The 16,926-nt window shown below is 41.7% G+C and overlaps 1 protein-coding gene across 6 annotated transcripts in view; it reads left to right on the plus strand.

The window, feature by feature from the left end:
* apoba (apolipoprotein Ba) overlaps positions 1-16,926 on the plus strand; it is a 128,578-nt gene that overhangs the window by 21,745 nt on the left and 89,907 nt on the right. Inside the window, exon 1 of one of the 6 annotated variants that reach the window (XM_078174841.1) lies at positions 10,376-11,597. The exons of the other annotated variants lie outside the window; for them this stretch is intronic. The gene's annotated coding sequence lies outside the window, so the exon portion shown is untranslated. Of the gene's footprint in view, positions 1-10,375; positions 11,598-16,926 lie in introns of those variants that run through there. 6 annotated transcript variants of the gene reach the window in all.

The following is a 16,926-nucleotide window of genomic DNA, read 5'->3' on the forward strand; positions in this document are numbered from 1 at the left end:
CCAAAACAAACTTCAGTACGTAAGAATGATTCATTGTGAACATGAACAAACTGAAAACGATCACATAAATAAGATTTAAACCAGCTCAGTGCAGAACCTTTAAAGACAATTAAATGTTCCAGTCTCTGTAGCAGAATTTGATGGTCAGTTGTGTCAAATGCCACACTAAGATCTAATAAAACAAGTACAGAGACGAGTCATTTGTCTGAAGGAATCAGAAGATCATTTGCAATTTTAACTAGTGCTGTCTCAGTGCTATGATGCACTCTAAATCCTGACTGAAATTCTTCAAATAAATCACACAGCTGGTCTGCACCTACTTTCTCAAGGATCTTTGAAAGAAAAGGGAAGATTAGATATTGGTCTAAAGTTGGCTAACATCTCTGGATCCAGGGTGGGCTTTTTTAGGAGAGGTTTGATTACAGCTACCTTAAAAGACTGTGGTAAATAGCCTGTTAATAAAGATATACTGATCATGTCTAATAAGTGTGTTAACTAAAGGTAAGACTTCCTTAAGTAGCCTAGTTGGGATGGGGTCTAAGAGACACGTTGATGATTTAGATGAAGAAATCACTGCGGTCAATTGTTGAGGAGAAATCAGGGAGAAGCAGTCTAAATATATATTAGGTCTTACAGCTGTGTTTGAGGGCAGATGGGTACTATCTGAGGACAGGAGGTCATGAATTTTGCCTCTAATAGTTAGAATTTTGTCATTAAAAAAAGCTCATAAAATCATTACTGCTAAGGGCTAAAGGAATACAAGGCTCACTGTCTGCCCAGACTAAACGAGATTCTTCCCATTTGGTTAATCGCCAATTCCTTTCAAATTTTTGTGATATTTGTTTTAACTTACGGGTTTGAGATTTATACCACGGAGCGAACTTTCTTTGCTGTGTTAACTTCTTTTTAAGAGGTGCTACAGAGTCGAGTTTTGTTCGCAGTGAGCTTACGGCGCTATCGACAAGATGATTAATTAGGGAAGGGTTAAAGTCGGTATGGGAAACCTCTGTTACTGAAGGACATGGTATTAAATGATGAAGGAATCATTTCCCTTAACAGCAGCACTATCTGATACACATCTACTATAGTAACTGTTGCTGAGTGGCGTGTAATCGAGTAAAAAGAAATCAAAAGTAATCAAATAATGATCCGATAGCGAGGGATTCTGTGGAAAGACTGTTAGGTTATCAATTTCAATTCCATATGTCAGAACTAGATTGAGGGTATGGTTAAAACAGTGAGTGGGTTTATGTACACCCTAACTGAAGCCAATGGAGTCTAATAATATGATAAACGCAGTAGCCAGGGAGTCATTATCAACGTCAACATGAATGTTAAAATCGCCTACAATAATAACTTTATCTGATTTAAGAACTAAACTGGATAAAAAATCTTAGAATTCAGATACAAATTCAGAATATAGGCCAGGAGCACAGTACACTATAAAAAATAAGAGTGGCTGCAAGGTTTTCCAGGTCAGATGTAAAAGACTAAGAACAAGACTTTCAAATGAATTATAATCTAGTTTAGGTTTAGGGCTGATTAATAGACTAGAGTTAAAAATGGCTGCAACTCCCCCTCCTCAGCTGCTGCCTCGAGGAATATGAGTATTATTATGACTGGGAGGAGTGGATTCATTTAGACTGACATATTCATCTTGACACAGCCAGGTTTCAGTGAGGCTGAGTAAATCAATATGATTATCTGCTATTTGTTTACTAACACTGCTTTAGATGTTAGAGACCTGATATTTAACAGTCCGCATTTAATTCTCCTGTTTTGTCTTTCTGTCACAGAAGAGGTTTTAATTTTTATGAGGTTGTTATGCACAATTCCTCTTTGTTTAATTTTAGATTTAGATAATTTAGGTGGTTGGGGGATAGACACCATTTCTATAAAACTATGGGTGGGTAACTGCAATAGAAGCTCAGAGAAGCGTGTAAGACTTCGAGTCCTGGTCTCAACTCTGGGTTGTCAGGGTTTTGAATTACTAATAAACTTGGCCAGGTTCCTGGATATGAGAGCAGCTCCATCCAAAGTGGGATGAATGCTGTCTCTCCTAATCAGACCAGGTTTTCCCCAGAAAGTCTGTCAATGATTAACGAAACCCACATTGTTTGCTGGACACCACCTGGACAGCCAGCGATTAAATGATGACATGTGGCTAAACATGTCATCAGTGGTCAGATTTGGGAGGGGTCCAGAAAAAACTATGGAGTCCGACATAGTTTTTGCGTATTCACACACCGAGGCAACATTAATTTTAGTGACCTCCAATTGGCGAAACCGGGTGTCATTGCTGCAGACGTGAATAACTGAATTACTAAATCTATGTTTAGCCTTAGCCAGCAGTTTTAAATTTGTTGCCCGCTCTGGCCCCAGGGATACATTTGACTATGGCCGCTGGTGTTGCTAACGTTTCTCAAAATAGAGCTGCCAATAACCAGAGTTTTCTCCTCAGCGGGTGTGTCGTTGAATGGAGAAAAATGGTTGGAAACATGAACAAGCTGATGGTGAACCGTGGGATTCGGCTTGGTACTACGCTTCTCCCGGGCAGTTACCCAGCCTCCCGGCTGCACAGGGGTTACCGGGGAACCGCTAGCAGAGGCTATGCTATGTGGCTCTGCACCGGCTACAGGGGGCTGGCTAATTACCGCAGCTACTGAATGATTTTCCATGGTGCGGAGCCGCGCTTCCAATTCACTGAGCCTTGCCTCCAACGCAGCAAATAAACTACACTTGTGACAATTACCACTATCGCTAAAGGAGGCAGAGGCATAGCTAAACATCTGGCACACCGAACAAGAAAGAGCAGCAGGAGAAGCCATCGCTAACTGTCAAGCTAATGTAGCTATCAAGGCTAATAACGTGCAAACAACAGTTAAGATTAGCAAGAAAGTCGTAAAAAAGAGGAGAGCTATAAGTGCTCAGACAGAACTAGTGTGGGTTAAGACTTGAAGTACATGTTAAGCAACTGAAGTGAGGAAAAAAACAACAACAACAAAAAAAAAAAACAGAAAGAAAGCTGGGAGAGTTCACGAGAGCAGCCCAGAGACGCTATCACAGAAACACTGGAAATGACACAACATGCTCACCGCAGTACGTCAGCACGTCAGTCTCCTCACTTTGGAGTTTAAGCCAGCTTAAGCCAACTAGTAAACTGCTTTACTAGCAAGGACTGTACCATGACCAAGCGATTTGTAAAGCTTTAATAAGATGGGGAAATATAAAATGTTGAGTAAGGATAAAAGAATGAGAGAAGGGGATAAACATGGGGCAGAAGGTTGTCCATTAATGCTTGCCTGGGACAGATATAAGAGGGTCTGGGAGGAGCAAATGGTTACGACTATTGCAAATAGAATATTGACTATTGGAAGTGATAACATAGATGTTTTCTTTTTTTAATTACTATTTTGACGTTCAGACTGTACAATGCTCTGCACACGCTCTGCCTGTCGCACGCAGCCAACCTGATCTCACAGAAATACGTGAAATGACCACAACCTCTTAACACCGCATTCCGTGGTGGCAGCATGTAATTTCAACTCATTACTTGCTGCCACCACGGAAACAATGCCAATGTAAAGTCAATTAGGATCCTTTGTCGTGGTGGACACACGAATTCCCTGATATAACAACGTCATGTCAACCTTGTTTTCCTCAATGATCTTTAACATTCCTGTATACGGGTCCATGTCACTGGTCCCACCTCTCATTGGTTCGACCTCCCATTGGTTCGACCTCCCATTAGTTTGTTGGGAATCAACATATATTTACCTCACACGGTGGCACCAAATATGTTGGGGTCAACACACTAGGCACTGATACTGGGATGCTGGCACTGAATAAACTTGTGGACAGCTTTGGAGCTGGTCTTCCACAAAAGTTTAATCTTCTCCCTTTCAGTTGCCTGGGGCAGGTCAACTAGACAGTTGTCAAGCTCTCACAAATAATCATCCACATGTTGATCACAGTTGTCTGGATCAAACAGTTCAATGTCTGTAGCTAAAAACTCAAGCACTTCAAAGCAAGATCAGTCAGATGTCCTCTCTGGTGAAGGCAAGACTAAATTAGCATTCCTAAGGAGGTGTGAATCACATGTTGAAGGTCTCTGAGGGTGAAAGGCAGAGGTTGAATGGTTTTCAACCCCCCTTTCCCCCTGCGCATGGGTGAAATTGTCAAAACTCAGTTTCTGTGGAATACATGGGATAGAATATCCTGAAGATAAACTACCTGTTTCCTCAACATCTGTGTTTAAGACATGGGAAGTCAGGTCACTGCTACCTCTGTCTGTTGGTGGAGGTAGGGGAGCTGACTTGATTCCCAAAGACTTAGGGTCTGGTGGGAAAGATTTCCACTTACTGAGCTGAGGAGGTGCTAACTCATTAAGGGAAGAGTGTGAATCAGAAAAGCCAGAATCACACTGGCTGTAAGACTGTGCTGGGGCTAGATGTTCTGATCTAAGCCTAAACAGTTCTTCTTTATGTGAGCAGAGGTCTAACTCTGCTGAATGTAAATCATCTAAATAGCGCATGGCTTTCTTGTTAGCCATCTGTGCTTCATGGAGGAGGGAAGCATTTTGCGCTCTTAGAGTTTCTACCTCCTTTTCTAAGGCTGCTTTGCTCTGAAAGGCAAGGGTGGTTTTCCTGTGAAAGATCAGAAGCAAGCATTTCAACAGTGTATTACTGGATGCAGTCTGCGCATCACAGTTATCACTGAGTAGAGAGTTTATCTCATCCCTGCATTCCCCGAGACTGAATCTGCTGATGAGTTCTGGTAGGCCAGAGGTTAGGCTCTGTGCGATGGAGGAGATAAACCGTTCTAAACAGCGGTTCGCCATTGTTAGGTCTTAAAAGAATAAGGCTAAAACAGGTTGTCCTAGCACAAGTCAAATGTTAAGTTGGCTGTGGTGTTGCTTGGCAGACACCTTTTGAGTGTAACTTGTGAGTACACTAGCCTAACAAAAGAATGTGCTGTTCTTCACTGTGGGGGTAGCGTGGAGGAGGGGTAACTACAACACAAACAGGCACCCAAGATAAGGGACAGGAATTTACAACAGTAAATTTTCCTGCAAAGATAACAACATGCACTAACTAAATGCGTGGCAGTATCAGTTAGAAAGTTGTTTCTTAAATTTAACTCAAGCTGGAACTTGTAGAATCAACTGCAAAGTTTGAAAGCTTAACCAGACTGCATTGAATACGTGGTATTCAAATGCTGAATGTACTTGTTTGTAAGTAGAGCTGAATGTCTACTGCTGTAGCAGACTCATGGTGAATGTAAAGACTTTTGGGTAGTCTTAAGAGTGGTATCAATCATTTTTGGTGTGAGCCAAAAATGTATGCTGATATTAATATTGCACAAATATGAATGAATGTCAACAGTACTACACCTCACACGGGGCACCAAATATGTTGGGAATCAACATATATTTACCTCACACGGTGGCACCAAATATGTTGGGGTCAACACACTAGGCTTCACACGGAGGTACCAAATATGTTGGGGTTTAATTGGCTATCGGAAATAATTAATAATTATTATTAATAATTAATAATTATGTTAAATAATGGGACTTAATTAACATTAAATCACCTTGTGGGGCACCATTCCCGTAAAGGGAAAAATGATAGCCAGTTAAAGATATCAGTCTCTTAAAATTCACTAAACTATTAATTTGGAGTTTGATTAATAATTAAATTAATAACAACAACCAAAATTAACAGTAACGCCTGAAGGATTTCGGAGTTCTTGATGCAGCAGAGGTTGAGTATTCATTCACCCTTGTGTTACATTAAACAGACAGCAGGCATGATTCCAAAGAATTATATTTATTCACAAATTAGCAAAGCAAAGCAAAACACACAAATTCTAACTAACTATATACAAGCTTGGTGTGTATATGTGTGTTGTGTGTGTGTGAGAGAGAGAGAAAGAAAGACAAAGGCGGGTGTGGTGATCAAGTAGCCGTTTGGCCTACAAAACAAAATGGCTGACAACAGAGAACTACCAAAATGGCCGAATCAAGGCTGGCTTCTGGTTGGGGAGGTGCTTGTCTGACCGTGTGGTCAGGACAAAGACAAAGGAAAAGAAGCGGGAACTTTGAAATGCCTGTTTGGATGTAGCTCTGTTGAAAGCCTGTTTGTTAATGAGTCTATGTCAATGTGGCGTGTGTTGCAAATGGTCTGAATTAGTGCAGATATTGTTTAGTTGCATGCAAGAATCTGTTTGTGAACAGTATTAGCAAACTAAACACTTAGCTTTGGCGAAGCCAACTAATCAATGACCTAACTGCAATCTATCAATAACTCAGTAAACAGCATTAAATCACATACAACAAGTCAAACAGTCTTGCTTAGCCTGTAAAGCTGTGATAAGCTATGCCCATTTGTTACATTACCGATCCTTGAGGGGATGGGAGAAAGAGTCACTTGGTGGTGTGCTGCTCTGTTAACCAGCAGAAGAAGGCTGGGAAGATGGTTCCAGCTGCAGTCTTTGTTGTCCTTTGTTCCAAAGGTTCTGATCCGAGGAAGCTGGTCGCTCGGGGTCCTTGCAGAGTTAGACGCTGGGTGCTAACTCACTTAGTTCCTTGTTGCTGGAAAGCCAGTTTGCAAACCTTGTGTTTGCCAGAGAGTCTGTGATCAGTTGCCCTCTCTTTAGTGGTTTGGGCTATGGAGCAGGGGTTCGGGCCTCTGCTGTCCAGGCCCAAACGGGAAGAGGTGTACAGCTGCTACAGCAGCTGGAGCGAGAAGAGCACTGCTTCACGGTTGGAGCAGAGAAGAGAGAGTCTGTTGGAAGGGAGCAGACCTTGTACCGATGCCTGTGACATCACAGAGTCACATGTCACTGTAAAAGGTCTTGTCCAATCAAGTTTTGGGACTTGAGTCTCACTGAGGTGTGAGGTGAGACCTCCTGTGGAGATGGGTGCCACTTAGCTCTCTTTGTCTGAAGACAAAGAGCATGCAGAGGAAAAAGCCTTGAAATCAGTGATGATTTTACCAAATGATAAATCATCTGTGGTCCTGTGAATCCCAACAAGTTCGACCAGTCCGACCTGTTCGTACTAATGGGTGGTCGAACTGATGGGAGGTCCCATAAGTCCGACTGTCCATTCTGACCGTTCACCTCCATTCGGGCCGCGGGAGTGAAAGGCATGCACTGTATCTACAGGCTGTTACATATTATGCAACCAGCAATCTGATCTATTGAGAGTTTATAGTACTGTAGTGATGCATAGCCTAATTCCCGACAGCAAGATTGGTTTTTAAAATAATAAAAAGTCAGTTAACCCTCAGAACTCAGAGCGGCAGCTTTCATATTTTGGAGGATATCTCTAAAACCACGCAACGGAACTTAATGGGTTAAATTGTGTTCAGTAGCTTACCTGTTGGTTGTTCAAAGCTGAGATCGGGGCGATTATAACCTTTCCAGAAGGTTTTTAATCCTGATTTGACTTGGTGGCTCCTATTGGGCTCTCGAGAGAGTGTGTAGCGCTGTCCTTGGTGCTGAATAGAAAATCAGCGCAGTAGAAAACAGAAGAAGCCTGGAGGGGCAGGGCTCTCTCGAGAGTAGAGCCCTGCAAGCCTGCAGGGGCCCGCGGGCCCGGACCGTCAAATCGGGCTGGGCCGGGCCATTTTTTTCATGAATACGTCAGGCTCGGGCTCATTGACTCTAAGTTACATTGTAACTAAGCAGCATCCTGCGCAGCGGTATTTTCATTCAGGCATGTCTCACTCTATGCAGCATGTGTGATGTGTGTTTCTGTGTGTTTCTGAGAGCGCTTTCTCTCAGAAATTCTCGTTTTTTCGCTCTCTCAGAGCGAGAGAGAGAGAGAGAGAGAGCGGCTGCGCGCCTCAATGAAAACGCATGGCAGAAAAATAATAAGACAAGATAAGAAAATAAACTTTATTGTCATTGCACAGCAGATACAACGAAACTTCGTTTGCCAGCAATCTCTTGTCTTGTAGCAGGTACAATGTCGAGCATAACAGGCAATGTAATAAATAAATCTGTAAAAAATAGGATCAAATATGACAAACTAAATGCAAATAAAAATACTAAACATAATTTAAAAGAAATGTGCAAGTGTGCAAGAAGAAGAGCAGTTATTGCATTGGCCACATTGCAATTGCAATTGCATGCATCTGTGATCAGTCCCTTAATTTATTTTTAACAATTTTTTTCAATCTTCTCCAATTTCTCGTTTTATTTTATGGAAGTGATCAATGTAAGTGTACTTGTCCTAGAGCCGCCACAATGGTTTTTATAATGCAAATAACTCTGTTTAGATAAAACCTACAAGCTTCTCTTCCTATGACTTTTCCTAAAAATGTGTCTTGTATGTTTTCTGAAGCCTTTAGGTTACAAAAATGAAACACACTAGACTTATGAGCATTTATACCTCCGACCGCGGCAGACCGCTGCTGAAAATTATACATTTAGATACATAGGTAGGCTATACATATTGCAAAACTCTGTAAAAGTACACCAAAGCATACATTTTCGTTTCCAAATATTTTATTACACAAAAGACGAAGAAATTATGTTTTTTTTTTTTTTTTTTACCTATTTTGGCTCCAACTCCGCTCACATACATGCTCTGACTCAGGCATCAGAGCCTCTGCGCTACAGCGATAGATGCAGTGGCGCTGTCTGTGGTGCTTTACACTAGGACCGCCAGGATTACAGCGCCCCTCCAAGCGCCGCAACATATGTAACTTCATTGTTTATGCTGCCCGTGTGCTCAGAAGCACACCAAAAATGCATTTGAGTAATTTCCGAGAAGTTATGATAAAATAAAAAATATTACAGACTATAGAATAGGACTGACAACCTCGCCAATGTCTCATGTCAATTAATTAACACTTTTTGTCAGCTTTTGCTAACGCCCTTTTTTTTTTATTTTTGCTGCTGCGCTGCTGCTGCACTGTCTCTCCAGTTGAAAGTGGTGATTTGCTAAATACATTCTACAATAATAAATTACACACACACACACACACACACACACTGAGCACGCGACTGAATGAATGAATGAACATTGGAAGCGGTTCACCCGCAGTCCCGCTGGCTGGCGCGGTCACTGTTGAGATTCATTTTTTATTATTAACAAAATGTCTTTTTATTGACGGTATGAATGGTTTTGTTTTCAAATAAATATTTGGAAATGAAAATGTATGCTTTGGTGTACTTTTACAGAGTTTTGCAATATGTATAGCCACCTGTAGGGCCTATGTATCAAAATGGATAACTTTCAGCAGCGGTCTGCCGCAGTTGGAGGTATAAATGCTCAGAAGTCCAGTGTGTTTCATTTTTGTAACTTAAAGGCTTCAGAAAACATACAAGACACATTTTAAGTAAAAGTCATAGAAAGAGAAGCTTGTAGGTTTTATCTAAACAGAGTTATTTGCATTATAAAACTGTTGTGGCGGCTTTAGAACAAGTGCACTTACACTGATCACTTCCACAAAATAAAACGAGAAATTGGAGAAGATTGAAAAAATTGTTAAAATTAAATTAGGGAACTGATCACAGATGTATTGTCTCTGTGTGTTTTTACATCTATTGTTGCTTTTAATGTGCAGCTATACTTTTAATGAAGCTGACATATCATGACAGTCAAGCACCCACTGGGATTCCGGGATTACGGCAGCCAATCAGCGTTGAGCTGCAAGCGACGGGACCCAGCAAAATACAGCTCCAGCTGGGATTTCTCATCTCAAGCGATGAGCGAAATTTCGCTCTCTCGCTCTGTCACTGTCGCTCGGAGCCCGAGCGAGTTTTCTCTCGGGCGAATATATGCTCAATCGCCCGTTTGCATTGACTTTGTATGTAAACTCGTCTCTAGCGAAAAAAAACAGGTCCGGTGTGAACACACCTTTACATAAAATAAATTCGTTATTAAATAAATTAAAACATATAGCCCACAGTAGATAAAAGTAGAACATGCTAAAAGTAAATACAATAATAGGCTAAATAGTATCTAAACAATAATAAAGTGTCTTAACAATAATAAATAGTATCTAAGTTATCTGTTAGGCTACCATTCCACTCTGTAAATAGATTTTAAAATTTCAATATAATTTTAATATTATTTTTGCTTATTTCATTATTGTTATTATTGGTTTTACTTTTCAGTAGTATTGTATTGTCTGAGGATGACTCATTTTTAGTAACAATCTACAGTAAAAAAGAAACAAACAAAACTGATTTTATACACTGGGCCTTCAAAGTGCTCTCTGAAACTACACCAGAAAGTAATTAATTAATAATAATAATCATTGTCGGAGTCGCGCTCGTCCCATGCAGGGCTCTACTCGAGAGTGTGTAGTGCTGTCCTTGGTGCTGAACAGAAAATCAGCGCAGTAGACAACAGAAGAAGCCTGGAGGGGGTGTGCAGGCGAAGACGGGTCGAACTAACGGGACCTCCCATTGGTTCAACTTCCTATTGGTCCGACCTAGTCGGACAGATGGGAGGTCGAACCAATGGGAGGTCGGACCAATGGGACCCTCTATCAGTCCGACCTACGGCCTAGTCGGACTTATGGGAGGTCGGACCAATGGGCAGTTCCCCCTGTATACACACATAAACATGAAATAGTCCTTGATAACTCAACAATATTGACAGGTTAATGTCAAGGCCATAAAATAAAATAAACGTATTTTGCCAGCTTTTGATAGCATAGGGCTTTAAGAGTATTGTGCTGTGGGCGGATTTGGGCGCGTTCGAGACCTGTTTTGTAGCTACTGTCTGCTGTCTGTGGGCTTCATTCCATTTCAGATTGCCATCCATCTGCCATAACCGAATCCAAACGTCACTAATAAATAAATAAATAAATAAGAAGAAAAAAATAAGGCTGAGCACGGGAGAACCAGAGAGGACACACCATCACATGGAGCCGTCCGCCCCCGGCAACCCGGCCACCCTCCACTCCACCAGGGGAGAGCGGACCCCAAGCCAGTTCCACAGAACCAGAACCTATTTATTAGGCTACTATTCCACTCTGTAAATAGATTTTAAAATGTCAATATAATTTTATTAATTATTTTTGCTTATTTCATTATTGTTCTTATTTGGTTTTACTTTTTAGTAGTATTGTATTCTCTGAGGATAACTCATTTTAAAAAAACAAGCAAAGAAACAAACAAAAAAAAAACAAAAAACATTTTACAAACTGAGTCTTCAAAGTGCTCTGTGAAACTAGACCTGGCATGGCTTGTGTCCAAAAAATGAAAAAATCAAAACTTTGTCGCAGAGCTAAACCAAATACATAATTGGAAAGGTCTCAACCTGGAGGGTAACATATGTCAGTATGAAGATTCTACATGGCTCCTGGTTTCAGCCATTGACCTTTGAACCTTGACCTCCTTCTCTCTCTCTCTCTCTCTCTCTCTCTCTCTCTCTCTCTCTCTCGTATTCTATTACTGCATCTTGCTAACTCAGCCATTCTGGATGTCACTAACTCGGCTTCTTCTCCGGAGCCTTTGTGCTCCACTGTCTCTCAGATTAACTCATATCGCAGCGGTGCCTGGACAGCGTGACATGTGTGGTTGTGCTGCTGCCATGGTCCTGCCAGATGCCTCCTGTTGCTGCTGCCATCGTTAGTCATTAGTCATATTTCTACTGTTATTATACACATATGACTATTGTCACACATGTATACTGCCAGATATTAATACATACTTTCAACATATTGTACCACAGTAGCCAGAACTATAACTATAATATTATTACTTTCAATAATGTTGTTGTAAGCTACTGTTATTACCTGCATCTCTCTCTCTGTCTCATTGTGTCATACGGATTACTGTTAATTTATTATGCTGATCTGTTCTGTACAACATCTATTGCACGTCTGTCCGTCCTGGAAGAGGGATCCCTCCTCAGTTGCTCTTCCTGAGGTTTCTACCGTTTTTTTCCCCATTAAAGGGGTTTTTTTGGGGAGTTTTTCCTTATCCGCTGCGAGGGTCATAAGGACAGAGGGATGTCATATGCTGTAAAGCCCTGTGAGGCAAATTGTGATTTGTGATATTGGGCTTTATAAAAAAAATTGATTGATTGATTGATTGACCTCAGAGCATGTTTGAGGGCTTATAACTCAGCAACGAAAGGGGGTACAGACATGGGACCAACCTCTTGCTTACGGCTTTCTTACAGTGCAGACGATCTGCTGCTTGTGCTCCGCTTTGCTTACATTCTTTTGTGGATATACTTGTTTTTTCCTGCTAAAAGCTACAGAAAGTAGATCCTGGATACTTATAAAGCACTGGGACTTTAATTTGTGAAAGATACAGAGTATGAGCGACTAACTGAGACAATAAGGCAGCTTCAAAAGAAGAATGAAACGCTACAACAAATTTGTGAGAGTGAGCAATTCATTGACTCTGTCGCAGCTAACATACAAGGTGCTGATGGACAGACTTTTATATATGGAAATACAACAAATGTTGAGCATACCATCACTGGCTTGGCTGACACAATCCCGTGGATATGTCCTAACACCACTGGATCAGCTGCAGAGGCTCCCAAACTGGCCTTCCTACTGGCACAGGACTAGTGCTCGACCAAAAGTATCAACTCCAGCCAGGACTTGGGCTGATGTCACTAGACGCAAAGGCAAATCCAGCAGGAAATCAGTCAAGAGAGCCCCAACGCTCACCCCTCCACTTGAACTCTCTCTACAGAACAGGTACGATGCACCGGCTCCAAATGAAATGTGTGACAATGCCAACTACACTGAACCCGGGGAGGCCAATCACACTTGTGGTATTAAGGCTATCCAAAATGCAAGCAATAGCCCCAAAACCATTGCTAGACCCAGGGCCAGAAAAAACTATGCTAACACCACACCTGATCAGCCAGACACCATCCTGATCGGGGACTCAATAACCAAGCATGTAAGAATGGCAAAGACTGAAAATCTAACAGTCTGACACGTCTGTCAGGGAGCTAACCTAGCTGTTGCCAGTGATCCTCTCTACACACCCAAGTAACATGAGGATTATCATCCATGCTGGGTCTTTTGACATTCTACGAAGAAAAACTGGTTCTGAGATCCTGAAAAAGACTTTTCCTGCTCCTGGAGAAACTGAGTGACTGTCAGTCACAAAATGTGTTCATTTCTGGCTCCATTCCAACCCTGGGGAAAGGAATCGAGTCTTTTACCAGACTTCTTGCCCTGAATACATGGCTGGCATCGGCATGCTTCACTCATGGGATAAAGTTTCTTGACAATTTTAACATCTTTTGGAACTGTAAGGATCGCTTTCAGCATCACTGGATGCAGACCACTCACGCCAACCCACGTCGTGCTCTTGGAATGCCATACCAAAACAAGAATGGACAGATAAGAGCCAAGGACAAGTACAGGGCACAGAGACAGACAGCCTGCATCTCTTCCCCTTCACCTGACCCTTTGCTCCACGTTGTTGGACTAAGAGTCTCATCCTACTCTCCAATGTGCTATGTGTGAGCTCAGTCCTGCGTGTTCTTTAATGAAGCAATAGGAGAAGATATTCGGTCTCAGTTAATGTAGTTTATTAAGCAGTAAAGGAATAAAATTACAGAGCTCTGGGTCTCAACTTCATGTCCCTGACGAACAACAAAGGTGTGTCAGTTCATGAAGTCTGACCTCCTGTCCTTTCCCTGACCCAGTATATTTGAGTGTAACAGAGTGTCATTGTGCACGCAAGGCGTTGTCCTCTTCTCATTGGCACTTCCTCCTTCACCACACCACGCCCCTGCCTCGTGTTAATCTGACTCCTTCCCGCTGGTGGTGGGGGCATGGTTCCTGTTTTGAAAGACAAGAGAACAACACAACTCCCTACACATGCTGTACCTTACTATCTGTTCATCACTTTCTATTCTTTTTACCATATATAAAACTAATTCAGATCACATTCAGATCAGCTGAAATCATCTCAGTATTCTCATTATTCACACATTCAGATCAGCTGAAATCATCTCAGTATTCTCATTATTCACACATCTAAAACTTATATAGTGAAACACAACTTATAGTAAAACACATAAAATCATTCTATTCCCAACAACGTCACCCAAGGCATTCAGAGGATGTCTCTGTCCCAGTCAGGGATCAAACAACCTCCCTCCTGCCCTTTACCACAACCACCAAGGAGCCAACGTCGCCCCCAAAATATAGTGCACACTTTGTTGATGACTTTTCTAAACTATTGTCTGTTGTTTTTATTGATTTTGACTGTGTTGTTATAGTGGGTGATTTTAATATTCATATTGATAATCCCAAAGATGGCAGTGCAAAAGAACTTTTCTACATCCTAGACAACTTTGAACTTTCCCAGCACGTAACAGAGCCAACACACAATAAGGGACATATTTTAGATCTAATTATCTCCAAAGGGCTCAACATTTCTGAGGTTGTGGTGACTGATGTTGCCTTTCCTGATCATTACTGTGTTTTCTTTAAAATGGCCATCTCCGCTGACACCAGTAAAATTACAACAGAGGTAATCAGAAAATGCTATATCAACGAAAACACCTGTATACTATTCACCCAGGATTTTATACCCACACCAGCTCTGCCCTCAGTCTCTGTCAATGATCTGGTTCATGGTTTCAGCTCTAAAGCTATGAATATTATGGACAATATTGCCCCATGAAGGTCAAAGTTGTCTCTGGTAAGAAAAAACCACCATGGAGGAATGCAACACAGGTAAAAGCTCAAAAAAGAGAATGTAGAAAAGCAGAACACAGGTGGTGAAAAACCAAACACCAGGTTCATTATGACATCTATAAGGAAAGTCTGCACATCTATAACTTGGAGCTAAAAAGGGCGCAGCAGTCCTTTTTCTCTGAGATTATCAACAAAAATAACAGCAATGCACGGACTTTATTTACTGTTGTTGACAGACTGACAAACCCAACAGCGTCAGTCCCTCCTGAACTGCTAGCCACCAAGGCATGCAATGACTTTGCTTCTTTTGTCACAGACAAGATTTTAAAGATAAGACAGACAGTCTGTAACTCCAACACAGTGGCTATTTCACCTGTGCCTCATAAGACTACTCCAGTTAATTTGGCACTTTTTCCATCCATTAAATTATGCTACTTTGACAGACATAGTTAGAAACCTTAGGTCCACTACCTGCTGCCTTGACACTCTGCCTACAAGCTGTTTTAAAGATGTTTTTAACTGCATAGCATCAGATATACTACAGATAGTCAACTGTTCTCTTCAGTCAGGCCTTTTTCCAACGGCCCTGAAGACTGCAGTCATTAAACCTCTCTTAAAAAAGCCTAATCTGGATGCCTCAGTAATAAATAACTACAGGCCCATATCAAACCTGCCATTTTTAGGAAAGATCATTGAAAAGGTTGTTTTTCAGCAACTCAACACTTTCTTGGAGCAAAACAATTCCTTTGATGCCTTTCAGTCTGGATTTCAAGCACACCACAGCACTGAGACTGCACTTGTAAAAGTTTTAAATGACATTCATCTGAGCAGTGATGCATCAAAGATTTCGGTTCTGGTATTACTGGACCTCAGTGCTGCATTCGACACAGTTGACCATAAGATACTGCTCGACAGACTAGAAAAGTTTGTGGGACTTTCTGGCAGTGTGCTAAATTGGTTTAAATCTTATTTACAAGACAGGGATTTATTTGTGTGAAATGGCAATTATGAATCTGTGCGAACAAAAATTACATGTGGAGTTCCTCAAGGGTCCATTCTTGGGCCTATGGAATATCATAACATCTCCTACCATACTTATGCAGATGACACACAACTTTGCATAACAGTGTTACCAGATGACTACAGTCCCCTACATCTGCTAAATAAGTGCAATGACGAAATCAATACATGGATGTGCCAGAATTTTCTACAACTAAACACAGACAAAACTGAGATAGTTGTTTTTGGCCCCAGAGAACAAAGATCAATAGTCCGTGCTCATCTTGACACCATGACACTAAAACCTATGAAGCAAGCCAGAAATCTTGGTGTAGTTCTGGACTCAGACCTAAATTTCAATAGTTACATTAAGACAATTACTAAATCAGCCTACTACCACCTTAAAAACATAGCAAGAATAAAAGGCTCTGTCTAAACAAGATACAGAAATACTTGTTCATGATTTCACTTTCAGCAGGCAGGACTATTGTAACGGTGTCTTCACAGGCCTGAGTAAAAAATCAATCAGACAAGTGCAGCTCGTCCAGAATGCTACTGCCAGAGTCCTCACCAACACCAAGAGAGTGGAGCACATTACAACCAGTGCTTAAGTCACTGCACTGGCTTCCTGTGTGTCAAAGGATAGACTTTAAAATCTTGTTAGGGGCGGACCCTCATCACATGGGCGGCTGTGGCTCAGAGGTAGAGCGGGTCGTCCACCAATTGAAAGATCAGCGGTTCGATCCCAGGCTCCTCCAGGCTGCATGTCGAAGTATCCTTGAGCAAGATACTGAACCCCAAATTGCTCCCGATGGCTGTTCCATCGGTGTGTGAGTGTGTTAAAACTGAGTAGCAGGTGGCACCTTGTATGTTAGCCTCGGCCACCAGTGTATGAATGTGTGTGTGAATGGGTGAACGTGACTCGTAGTGTAAAAAGCGCTTTGAGTGGTCACTAGATGACTAGAAAGGCGCTATACAAATGCAGGTCCATTTACATGTGAAGTTTCGAGCAAATCGGACAATGTCGATGTATAATAGGGCATTTCCTGTTTCCACAAGGGGGTGGCATGAGCAAGATTGCCTACGAGCATATGGACACGTTGAGGGCGGGGCTCTTATATGTACAGAAATTTTGAAGCAGTTTGGATTAATTATGTGGGCGAGAGAGCTGCTTGAATATGCATGGCGATGGATCAAAAATGGCAGCACCATAGCAGCCACGCCCTTTGACCTACAGACATGCAGAGTACAACTTTTGATCAGCATGGTCTCTGAA

The sequence above is a fragment of the Epinephelus lanceolatus genome, chromosome 15 (assembly GCF_041903045.1).
Source record: "Epinephelus lanceolatus isolate andai-2023 chromosome 15, ASM4190304v1, whole genome shotgun sequence".
NCBI classification, from domain to species: domain Eukaryota; kingdom Metazoa; phylum Chordata; class Actinopteri; order Perciformes; family Serranidae; genus Epinephelus; species Epinephelus lanceolatus.